Raw genomic sequence first — 13195 nt, 5'->3', positions numbered from 1 at the left:
AAAAAAAAAACTCTAATTAAATATTGAATACATAAGCACCCAATTGATTTATACAAAAAACATCCCCTAAAAAAGAAAAGTCCCAATTTGATGAATAATGTGAAGATTTAAACACTACTTTTTAAAAAAAAAAAAAAAAAAAAAAAAAAAAAAAATTAATGTGAGAAAAAAAAAAAAAAAAAAAGCGGAGAGAGAGAAAATACATAAGGTTTATGATTCCATTACTATGATTCCCATGAAGGATAGAGAGAAAGAGGAGGAGGAGAAAAAGATAGGGAGAGCATTCTTTATGTGTTTTTATTATTATTATTTTTCTCTCTCATGGATAGAAAACACGTTTTAGCGAATATGGGATTTTCCTTTGGATTTGCTTATCCACACTTTTGTGTTTCTGCAATTCAAGGGACTTACTAGAGTATCCACATTTTAAACAGACCAAACACCTATATAAGATAAACATGACTGCCACGTCACCAATTCCTGAATATAGACTCTCTATTCACACTGCCAAACAGAGCATTAATCCCTCCCCTGACCACCTGTTTGACAACTTTCCCTAAATATTAAAATGTCCACACAATAAATCCTTGGATTTTTCTTACAGAACTATTGCTTGTAGTCGATACCAAAAATTGAGCCTTAGACAGCATAGCCGCATAACTACCTACTACAATCTAATATTTTAATCAACTTCATCCAAACCAATTTCACAGCCTTTTCTTAATTGATAATGATATAATTTCTCTTTCAAACAATTTGTCAAACAATTACAATGTAATGTTGTACAACCCAATTAACATCATTCTAACAGTATGAACATGACTTCTTGCACCCCCATAACCAAAACAACATAATCCACAGATAAACTAATAATCTAATTTCAGAAAAAACAACAACTTAATCATTACTTTAACATACTATAAAGTGTAAAATATAAAAGAACAGAAGAAATTACCTTAGGAATAATCAGGAGCAGAAACAATCTCTTCGGTCCTTTAACAACACATATGTCATTTGCACTTAGGTTTTTTTCACACTTCAATTAGGCTTCTTTTTTTGGGGTTTGGGCTGTAGCTAGACGGTGGGCCTAAAGTAGGATATTAAGTTAGCAACACTACTATTTTTTTTTTATCCAAAGTTCGGGGCTAGGCCCTTGCTAGACCATGAATTGATCCGCCCCTGGTTCTATGCCAAAATCATTGAGTCATAAGCAAATTTAAGAGACAAGTCATTGTGGGTGAGGACAAAGCAGGTAATGTGTTTTTCGGATTAGAAACTAATGAACAGTGGTCTGTAACCTCAAGTTTTTTTTAAAAAAAAAAAAAAAAAATGTAAGAGACAAGGAAATTACTAAATTGGTAGATCGAGTTAATTTGTAGTTACAAAAGAAGTTAAATTCGTGAGGATTGGAGAAGTTGTTTTTGTTACTGTTCTTAACATGTTAAGCAATCTTTTTGTATCAAAAGATTTTATTAATTTGGAGGAAGAGAGTACGTGAGGATAGTTGATTAAAGGGAGTTGTGAGAAGAATGGTGGGGTTGAGTTCTAATCGAAATTTGGCAGAAAATTATACCATATTATACCAAATTGGACCTAAGGGAGTTGTGAGAAGAATGGTGGAGTTGAGTTCTAATCGAAATTTGGCAGAAAATTATATCATATTATACCAAATTGGACCTTCAAGGCATAAAAAAGAAGTCCAGTGAAATGTTTGGCCGGGTCAGCGGTGTATGGGAAATGATAATAAAAGAAATTAAAGGAAGGAAAACAAAGGTGATGTCTGAAGGCAAAGAGACTTCTTGGACGGTTTACTGGAAAGTGAACTATACAATCACCAAATCAATTACTTGCTTCTGGTGCTCTCTCTCTCTCTATTCATTGATCATTGATGATTGATCATTGATGTGTTCATAATTAGAAGTAGGGTCTCACAGCTTTTAACCAATCCTATTTTAAGAATGTACACAGTTTTTAACCAATCCTATTTTAAGAATGTACGAATTAAGTAAGCAAAACATAAATAAAAATTAATAAAAAAACTTATCACTGGTAATTCTGCTCGTCACAATTTCCTTAAGACGAAAAACGTCGCCGGTATGATAGCTGTCAGCCTCAAGCGCACGCCTACCAGAATACAACATTTAAGGAGTCAGTCACCAGTAAATGACAAACTCTGCAAGAACTCTCAGTATCTACTCTAGATATGTTTGAGAAGAACGATTTTAGAGAAGCTTTTGTTATATTTGACAAAACAGAAAACCCTTATTTTATAGAAGCTAAGTTTGTAATTAAAGGCAAGAATCACTCCAGTAAGTCAGTAACGCACGACTCAACTGGCTAGTTTGAACACAAGAAAAACGTGATTTGGTAATAGTTTTGGAAAGACCAAAAGAGATTTTTGCAAAAACAAGCCCACCCGTTATATCTCTCTATACTTAAGGACACAAGGTAATGTAAACTTAAGAGACTTAAGGTTAGCAACCAATGTGGACTAAAGCCCGACCCCTACATTTTAGAGTAGTAGAGACATAAGGTCATAAATTCAAACTTAGGGACGCAATTTCATTCAAATTTCCAACAATTGGATTATGCATGGCTGCAGGTCCCAAGATGTAGATGTTCTTGGAAGTATTATTCTGACACCATAAATTTTCTTCTTTAAACACGATTCGTGCATCTTGCTTCTTTGAATATTTTGCTCTTTCATGGAATTAGGGTTGTTACTTTCATTCTTAATTTATTTTGTTTGTTTTTTGTTTTAGGCTAAGTTCAATGGTTGTCCACTCTCTATCTGCATTCCCAAAAAAAAAAACGACTTTTAAAGATACAGAGTTGGTATGAGCGTCCAATGGTTGCACACAACAACAACGCCAAATGAAGAATGAAGAATGATTTTCTTTTTTGCGCCATTAATTGAACAGGCACCAAATGAAGAATGATTTTATTTCTACGCCACTTCAACAAGCTCAATTTGGTTTTTTACTATTTGAGCCAAATCAAGTGGCCTATAATGAACTCTCTATTCCTAAATAATATTTTGTATATATATAGAGTTAAATAAGGATAGAGAGTGAATTCCGCCTTTTGTCTCCACTTTTTCAAGGATAGGGAGCCATTAGACTCAACCTTAGTGGATCATTGAATCTCATTTTATGTCTAAACACTACTACAGAATGACACATATACCACGGTCAATAAGAACGTTTATACCATGGTTATTCCAAAAACCGTGGGAAATACTTATATACCACGGCGGAAATTTCTTTGGTCATTGGTTTACTAGTATATGTCACAGTTACATGAAAACCGTGGGATAAGTTGGGCCATATACCATGGTTAGTTTTTTTTTCAGCATGAGAATACTCCGCATCCCCACTACCTTTAACATAAACAAATTGGTATATAAATTTTCCACTTTCTACCGTGGTTTATGACTTTATGCCAAACAAGGACCAAAATATCGCCGATATATCCGACGCCGATATATCCGATATATATCGGTATTTTGGTACACATATATCAATATTTTCGACATATATCCACCGAATATAGAACCCTTTTTCCCGCTATATATCGGAATTTCCGATATAAAATTTTATATCGCCGATATAATCGATATATCCGATATTTACGATATATATCGGTTGATTTTTTGATCATTTTTTAATATAAATCCGATATTTCCAATATATTTCTGATATATATCCGATATTTCCGATATATCCGATATTTTAAATAGTTTGGATTTGGAAAAAAAAAATGGATATATCCGAAATATCCGATATATATCGGTTTTTGGGTACACCGATATATATCCATTTTGGGCCTTGATATCGATATTTTGGGCTTTGATGCCAAATAGTCAAAAAAAAAAAAAAAAAAATATAGCGAAACTCGTTCAAATTAGATATTCTCGCTAGGGCGGTCTCTCCCTCACAACTTCTCCAGTTCTTCCACGACTCTTAGGATTCCCGCGGGTTTACGATTCTCACATCCCATTTGGATAAAAAACTGGTAGAATTAGAATTGCTGTGGACTCCCATAACCTTATCTCGTGAGAAACGGGAATTGGATTTTGAGAGAATTATCACAAAGTTAGTTGCCTATAAAACTACAACTCAACTCGTCTTCTTCACATCAACTCGTCATCGTCCTCACTATTCAATCACTCGAGGTAACCATTTTCATAAAAATAGCAACTTTTTTTTTTTTGATTTTAACCATTTCTTCTTCACTTGCTTCTTTTACTGATTTTAACCTGTCGTCCTCACTATTCACATTTGTTTTTGTTGAAGGGGACCAACTAACCAAGTTCAAAGGATTCTGGCAGTCTCTATTTCAGGTATTTTTTTTATGTATATATTTGTTTTTTGCGATGAGATGTGATACCCTCTAGTTTCAAGTATTTTTTTGCGATGATTGTATACCCTCTAGTTCAGACAAGCTATATTCACTATAGTAACGACACTAGTTTTCGCTTGGCTACTGAGAACGATCCTCTATAGGAGGAGTGAGCCCATCTCTTGATTACTCAAGGAAACAGAGGTATTTCCTTATAGAACAGATCCTGTTCAAGTAAGGTCGTTTCTGTTTTATTGTTAACTAAAATCTCAATGAGATTATGATCCTAGTTTACATTCCTCCTTAGCAAAGGTAACTGTATTCTCTAAAACGTTAAACAAAAACCTATGGTTTGATTGAGCAAGGTTTCCTATTATCACTGTAACGAAATCAAATTGATGAGGGACAATAGCCAGGCATAGATAGTCGGGAAAAACTAAAAACGCCGCGTGAAGTCACATCCAAATCTGCCCCCGGAAAGTGGAATGTGATGGTCGGTAGTATATTGTCATTACCCTTTTCATTACTGCCGGTGACGCGAGTAAGCACAAATCCATTCCATACATTGGTAGGAATGGTCGCTTTAGGGGTAAGAAGTACCATGCGAGCCATTTTCACGTAATCATAGGCCTCTGTTCCATAAAAACTAAAAAGGGCTTCCAATCGCCAGGGCGATTACCACCTTTACCATCACTTCTAATTCCAAATGTCCCGGTGGGTAGTCAAGGGAGCAAGTCAACATAGTAGAAACTTTGATATCTTGGTCCTTGGATCAATTGAGTAGTAAGTAGTTGTGCATCCGGTTTAAACCGAGCATCTGCTAATAATCTTAAAATGTACTACTTGTTCTTTGGATTGTCTCTATAATGTGGTATGCAAGATAAGACATGCGACCTAGACTATGAATAGGACCTAGTTGATTTAAGTGAATCTCCAATATTTTCATATGGAACATCCGGAATGAGCGGCTAAAAGCTCTAGGCAAACGCTGGGTTTCACTCCTCGGGAAGAGAATAGCGTAAAAGTATTAGGGCTATCCGTTAGAATTTGAACAAACCGGAGACCAAAGCCTGCGTCTGATCGGGATTAGCCTTCGCATAATCGAAGGGTTTATTTATAGCTTGAGCGTTTTTTCATCATGAATTAGCGCCGGTGGTTAGTGACCTTTGCTTCGAGTACCCTCACTCTGGAAAGATTGACTTCCGAACCTATGGAAGACTAAAAGTCGTTTTTCATTCACAAGAGAGCTTGAAACAGATAGCTTTGGATTTGCGAGCTTAAAATCGATTGATTGATTACGGATGGATGGAGGGCGAGGGAGGGGCTCTGTTGTTCTACCGGTATCCGAAGTATACACCTTCTATCGCGGGATAAGATTCCGTTCATTGGTCACCTCCCGGCGGTTTATGAATGGGGTAATTGGTCTAAGCCTCCCGCGAGAGGTTACGATCCTCACCCATGTCATTGAAGCCGGTCAACCATCCAGTGGCTTAGCTGACAACTGCTTTAAGTTAGGAAAGCTAAGATTACCTTGAAGAAATAGCTGCAGAGGTTTAGCAGCCCTTTACTTCGTGTGGCTTCTTTTTGAGCGAAATGAATTTCTACTAAAGATAAATTGCCATTGTTTGCAGGATTCTATAAAAAATAGCTACTATCGGAGGTGCCGCGGAAGAAGCGTGTTAAAGGAGAAAGTAACTTCGTCGATGTAGGGTTGAGTTATATTTGTAATATAATACTTATAGTCCGAAACGGCGTTTGTTTATATCTGAAATAATTTAGAGAAGCTTGTATCCGCCTCACCGATTGCCTTACCCTAGGACTCGAAGAGTCCTAACTATACAACAACCTGTTGTTGTAAAGGCTAAACATCTAGTATTTGAATATGAGGAACCATTTTATTTACTCTCGGTCTAAGTTCGGATTGCAATGCTTATCCTTGCTTGTGTAGACCTTCCTTTTGTAGAGTAATCTCTTGAAAAGAGACCTCAGTATTGTTTAGTAAAAGGCTATAGGTTCTAATTTGATTGGGGACGGGATGAAGAAAAGGTAAAAGATTTACCTTTTTCTTCTTTTTTAGAACGAAAAACTTAATACAAAAGGCGGAATCTTGGTCATGTTGGCGGTTTGAAGTTTGTTAACAGGTGGGAACTTTTCAGTTCGTTACCATGAGGGATGTTTTACTCTAATGTGTGGCATACTTGTAGAGGGTATAAAGAAGCTTACATGTTAGGATTTTACTTTGTTTGATACCGGTAGCTCGGCGGTTTGAAGATCGTTAACATGAGAGCTGCTTATTTTTTCTATACTATGATATAGTTAGTATTGGTATTTCATCTACAATTAGATATTTCTTTGACTCTAAAGTGTGGTATACTTTATAGGGTATAAAGAAGCTTACATGTTAGGATTGACCTTTTGTTTGATACCGGTAGCTCGGCGGTGGGAGCTAGTATCAGTGCGAATATCACTCTTAGGTATTTCTATTCCTTGCTTCCACTAAGGCGGGCGAGCTACAAGTGCTTTTTCTCTTGGCTTTCTCTGCCTCTTATCTTCTTACCCGGGTTTGCTAAGTAAGCATAGTCCTTATAGCTCCTCGCTTTATCTATCTAACAGCCCCTCAAACCCCGTGAGTTAGATCCGGTGGCTTTTCGGTCTTTTGCTAGTAGGTTGATCGTTTAGTAGCATCTACTCTTTTTTAGCGGAATGCTTTGATTCCCACTTTCCTCACAGGTGAGGGTTGGAACTGTATTGATAAGCCCGATCTGAATAGCTCGGCTTAAGCTTTGCCACAGTTCTCCCACTTATTGAGTTGTTTGGAAAGTGAAGCCTGCCGCTTGACTAGCTGATGTATTCATGCCTCCAATTTCCTAAAAGTAAGTGGTTCTTAGAGTTTGAACTCGTTTGAGAAAGCCGCTAGTTGTCCAACCAGATTGCTAGCTTAGGTTCTCCAAGTTGCCTCCCACGGTGATAGAGGTCTCTCTGTTTTCAAAGAGCTTGACCCAGAAGGAATGGCAATTGAACTTAAGCAAAGATTAGCTCGGATGAGGCTTGCCTTTCGATATCTCCTTCCGAAAAGGCAAGTAGCTCCTTTGTGAGTGAAAGGCTTCCTTGCTAGAATTTCAAGCATTTGCTTTGCTTAAGTGTTTTAGGTTAGTGAGTGCCCCGACAGAGTTAAGCGGCGTAAGACCGAGCTGCTCCTTCTTGTTTTGAGAGTTGGTTGATCAAGAAGCATTTGAAAGCTCTTTCTTTTGCCCAAGTATCCCTCTTACAGTCCTCACTAGATGAGTGAGGGAATCCAAAAGGAATCACTCCCCGTTTTTCTTTTTCTTTGTCGTCCCTCGGATGCTAAGAGGATAAGCTGCGAGGGATAATGCATTTGATGCTATCGATTCTTGATTGCTCTTTCTTGCTACTTCCCTGTCGGGGTTAAAAGCCGGGGTTTAAGAATTCCTAGGTTTGAGAGAAGGCAGACTTAATAAGGCGTGGGAGGCAACTTGGAGAACCTAAGCTATTTATGGAATACTTCTATAGGGGATTTTGAGTTGATATTTGAATTCTATTTATGGAATAGTCATAAGTTAGAGTTGTTTATAACTATAGAATAGTATGTTTGAAGTTATAAATACCATGATTATATAATAGTAGTCATTTATAGAATAGTCATAAATACCATTAGTTATAACTCTCTTTTTATCTAAAGTGGTGCATATTGTATAGGGTATTGAGAATAGTAGTCATTTATAAATACCATTATTATAAAATATACTATTATATATATATATATATATATATATATATATATATATATATATATATATATATATATATATATATCTTTATTTCTCCTAAATTAGTTCTCGGCAATTGGGTGGTAAGGCTTTGAGGAGACTTGAGTTGTCTTGTTGGTTTGTTGTGGGTAATTCAAGAGAATATATTCTAGAACCTCTATGCAATGATCCCTTCTTTTAAAACTGTTTTAAAAGTTAATAATACAACTGAAATGTATTGCACTCTGTTGCTTGATCAAGAACACTACCGATATATGACGTTTGGATTTTAGCTATAAGCTAGATGCTACCTAAAACTGAATGGTCTAGAGTGATGCATGAGATAGATATAGTAATGCGTGTTAATTTGTATGTGAAGCCACCATGGATATCCATTGCCTACTACTTCCAAATGAGACTTAAAAATGATCAAGAAAATGTGGACTTCAAACAAGTAGAAAATTAAGAAAATAGACCTGGTCATCACAAAGTAGGGTTGAAAGGCATGGATCTGAGGTTTGGCGTTTGAGAACCTTATAAGCGGTGAACTCTCTTGTTAGACCACTTTAAGTCATAAGCTTGATTTGAGATTGCCAAAGTAGTAATTGCAGTAAGTAACTTGAGAGTTATTGTAAACATTCTTCCTTTGTCTTGCAGATTCTTGGGAAAGCTCTTGGAGTTCTTGAGAATAGTAATGCGTGTAAGGACTTGAGTGGAAACCAGTATTCTTGCTAGGTATTGTTTTCTGCATTCAGTTTCTCGAACTTTTCTTTGTACTTTTCTCAGAGCTCCATGTAGTATGCTACATACTTGTTTTATTTTGTGGTTACACGGTGTTTAAAATGACTTATCTTTATGGGGTTTTAAGTTTTTGTTTACTTGCAATAGGAATAAGAATGGATAGGTCCCGGATGACTATGGATAGAGTAACGAACTAATTCAAGTAGGGTCTTGTACTTTCTTAAATGTTGAAAAGAGTGTAGGCCCAAGATGCTTCATTGGATAAGATGCCCATGCTCGTTTTGTGGGAATAATCAACACCAAACTTTGGTGGAGATAAAAATCATTTATATGAAAACGGTTTTGAAGAAACCTATACAACATGGATATTGCATGGGGAAGATTCTCCTAGTGATCAGCCCCTTGAAGTGGTAGTACATGTCAACCTCTTTCTCAAGATTTTGAGATCCCCGATGATTTTTTGAGACACAACTAGAATGGTTGAGGATGCATATGAGCATTTCATCGGGGATCTGAAAAACTTTGTAAGTTGCTTGAAGATGCGGAGAAGCCCTCGTACAAAGGTTGCAAAACATTTACAAAGTTGTCATTCCTTGTCGAAATGTTCAATTTGAAAGCAAGAAGCGGGTGGTCGACAAGAGTTTTAGCCTTTTATTGAAGTTGTTAGGAAAAGCCCTTCCGAAATTAATGAGTTGCCAAAATCCATGTCCAACGCTAGAGATATTTTGTCTACGTTTGGAATGCGATCCGAGAAAATACATGCATGTCCCAATGATTGTATACTTTATAGAGGTAAGGAGTACAAGTCTAGAACTACTTGTCCGACTTGTGGAGCGTCAAGATACCAAGAAAACAAGGGTAAAGCGCCGCAAAAAGTATTGTGGTACTTTTCACCTATCCCAAGATTTGTAAAGATGTTTCAATCGGCTCGCATAAAGAAAAGATTTGGTATGGCATGCAAATGAGAGAGAAGTAATTGATGGTCAAATGTGTCATCCCTGGCGATTCTCTCTGCGTGGAAAGAGATCGATAAGTTGTGGCCAACTTTTGCTTCATAACCAAGGAATCTACGATTAGCTCTTTCGACAGATGGAATCAATCCACATAGTAACCTTAGCAGTAGGCATAGTTGTTGGCCCGTTATGTTGGTCACTTACAATCTTCCTCCATGGTTGTGTATGAAGAGAAAATTTTTGATGTTGACAATGTTGATATCAGGTCCACGACAGCCGGGTAATGATATTGACATTTACCTCAGACCTTTGATTGAAGATTTACAGACTTTGTGGGGTCCTGGGTGTTGAGGTTTTGATGCCTACAAGCAGCAATCTTTTACATTGAGGGCTGTACTAATGTGGACAATTAATGATTTTCCCGCGTTAGGAAATTTAGCTGGTTGTAGCGTCAAGGGGTATTTTGCTTGTCCAGTTTGCAGTGAAGAAACAGATTCCATTAGATTGAAACATTCGAATAAAAACATATATCAAGCAATATCGAAAGTGGCTTCCAAAACCATCGGTTTAGGAAGCAAAGAAAGGGGTTTAATGGGCAGCAAGAATGTCGATCAAGTCCGAGTTGTTGGCGGGAAGAAGATTTTGGGAAAGGTCAAGGGATCCGAAGTCAAATGGGGAAAAAAAATTTGGTGATTCGAAGCCAAAAGCATCAAAAGGAAGTCAAAGGCATCCGATGAAAAGTCGATACACGAAAAGAGGAGGCGGCTTGCCTCGACTAATGAAAGCGAAAGTAGAACTTGTTGGAAGAAGAAGTCCATATTTTTGAGCTCGAATATTGGGAATTTCTGCTTGTGCGGTACAATTTGGATGTTATGCATATTGAGAAGAATGTTTGTGGGATAGTATTATTGGCACACTCCTCAACATGAAATATAAAACGAAGGATGACCTTAAAAGTCGTCTTGACCTTGTTGAGATGAATATTAGGAAGGAACTCGCACCAGAAACAAGAGGAAATCGAACTTACCTTCCACCAAAGATGTCATACATTAACTAGAGAGGAGAAAGCAAAAGTCTGCAATACTTTGCTTGAGCTGAAAGTGCCAGATGGATATTGTTCGAATTTCCGGCATCGCGTGTCAGTGCAAGATTTGAAATTGTACGGTCTCAAGTCTCATGACTGTCATATATTGATGCAACAACTTCTTCCAGTGGCTATACGATCAGTGTTGCCAAAACATGTGAGATATGCCATCATTAGGTTTGTGTTTCTTCTTGAGTTCTCTTTGTGCCAAAGTGGTGGATGTGTCTAAGTTGCGGAAATCCAAGACAATTTGGCGGTTACATTGTGTTTGCTGGAAATGTACTTTCCACCATCATTTTTTGACATTATGGTGCATCTCACAATTCATCTTGTACATGAGGTCGAGCTTTGTGGTCCAGTATTCTTCCGGTGGATGTATCCATTTGAGAGGCAAGTACAAGCTAATTTCTTATATTTTTCAATAATTCAACGAAGCTTCCCCTTTTTCTCTAACTCTTATATGTATTAAATTTTAGATTCATGAAGATATTGAAGGGATACGCTCAAATCGAAATCGCCCGAAGGATGCATTGCAGAAAAATTATCTTGTTGAGGAAGTTGTAGAGTTTCTTCATCGAAAGTACTTATCAGTGTCTGCAAAACCGTGGGAGTTCCTTTAGGAAGAAACATGGATACCAACAACAAAGAAAAAAAAAGATACAATATCCAACGGGAAGCCTCTTGGTGGTACAAAGGTTGTTGGAGTGGAACAATACTCTTGGGAGCAAGCGCATCAGTGTGTTTTGCAAAACACAGATGATGTACAACTTTATATTGAGTAAGTCGGCATTAATTATACCTAACAATGTCGTCTACAAGAAACTATGAAAGTTTCTTGCTTAATTTGGACAGTTTGATGGTTACTGTATTTTCCTAATTATGTCTTTGTAGGAAGCATATGGAGCACCTAAGACGTAGTAATCCCCTTAGGTCAGCGAAATGGCTACAAGATGAGCACCACCGCACCTTTATTTCATTTAATACCCCTTAAAAACGGTATACTAATTGAACTTGCATCACATTTAATACCATATTATAAATGTGACTAACAAGCCCCCAAAATGTGACAAAAGCAGGTTGAGGAAGAGGAAATGATTCCCGGGAACGATCTCTCAGACATCTTGAAAGTTGTAGCTCAAGGACCTCGTCGAGACGTTATAAAATGCTCTGGCTATGTTATTGGCGGGTTTCGCTTTCATACAAAGGCTCATGAAGCATCACTAGTAAACCAGAATAGTGGTGTAAGCTTAGTGGCTTCAACAGTGCAAATTGCTAGTGCCAAGGATAAAAACCCAGTCATTTCGGAGATGTGTTATTACGGTGTTATTCAAGAAATATGGTTGCTTGACTATATGACGCTTAAAGTCCCAGTATTCAAGTGTGATTGGGTTGAGAGCAGAAATGGCGTCAAAGTGGATGAATTGGGTTTCACATCTGTTGATCTTGGTAGAATAGGCCATAAATCAGACTCTTTTGTTATGGCCTCCCAAGCCAAGCAAGTATTTTTATGTGACCATTTTCGACCCAAGATGGTCAATAACATTGAGGGCTCCTGAAAGAGACTACCATGAAGAGGAGAATGAGGATGAGATCAACGTTGGTTGCTCTATTGACCATACAAACAGTAAAAGTTTGCCAGAAGTTGACTCTTTGGGTTCTTATGCTCGTGCAAATTGTGAGGGGATATGGGTCGATTCGACCTAAAACATATTTTCTTTCCTTCCAAAGGAGTTGGTTTATCTTGTACCAGATATTTTATCATTTTAGTTTATCACTAAGAAAAGTTTGTTTCGTTAATTTTTTTCCTCAATAAAATTTATTTGGGTTTATTTTGATTTGTTATCTTCTGCTTAAGTAAAATTGTGTAATCATTTTAGAAGTTATAGTTGTTATCTTATTTGGCTTCATGTGCTTTTATTCATGTCTACACTCTACAGGAATTTAACATGGATCCAGAAGAAAACTTCAATCCTAACACGGAAGTTGACGAGACTCTTGACTTCGGACATGGATCGAAGAAAACTTCAATTCTAACACGGAAGTTGGCGAGACTCCGACTCAAACATGGAAGAAAATGTGACACAACGTCTTGGAGAGAAAAGGAAAGGTAGAGGAGCGGTTGTATGCTCACGCCTTACAAAGATGAAAGAGAATGAACGTGTGGATGTTGTATTCAATCAAAATGGTCAACGTATTGGTGAAGGTGGGAAAGATTTGGCTAGCTACTCGGGTTTTTGGCGCTTCTCGAAGTTTCCATTGCTACTTATGGCAATTGGCATGATGTCAAAGGAGAGGCGAGAGAGCAGATT

This window comes from Coptis chinensis, chromosome 3 (assembly GCF_015680905.1).
Source record: "Coptis chinensis isolate HL-2020 chromosome 3, ASM1568090v1, whole genome shotgun sequence".
NCBI lineage: Eukaryota > Viridiplantae > Streptophyta > Magnoliopsida > Ranunculales > Ranunculaceae > Coptis > Coptis chinensis.
The sequence above is the reverse complement of the archived record's forward strand: the minus strand, read 5'-3'. Positions refer to the sequence as shown.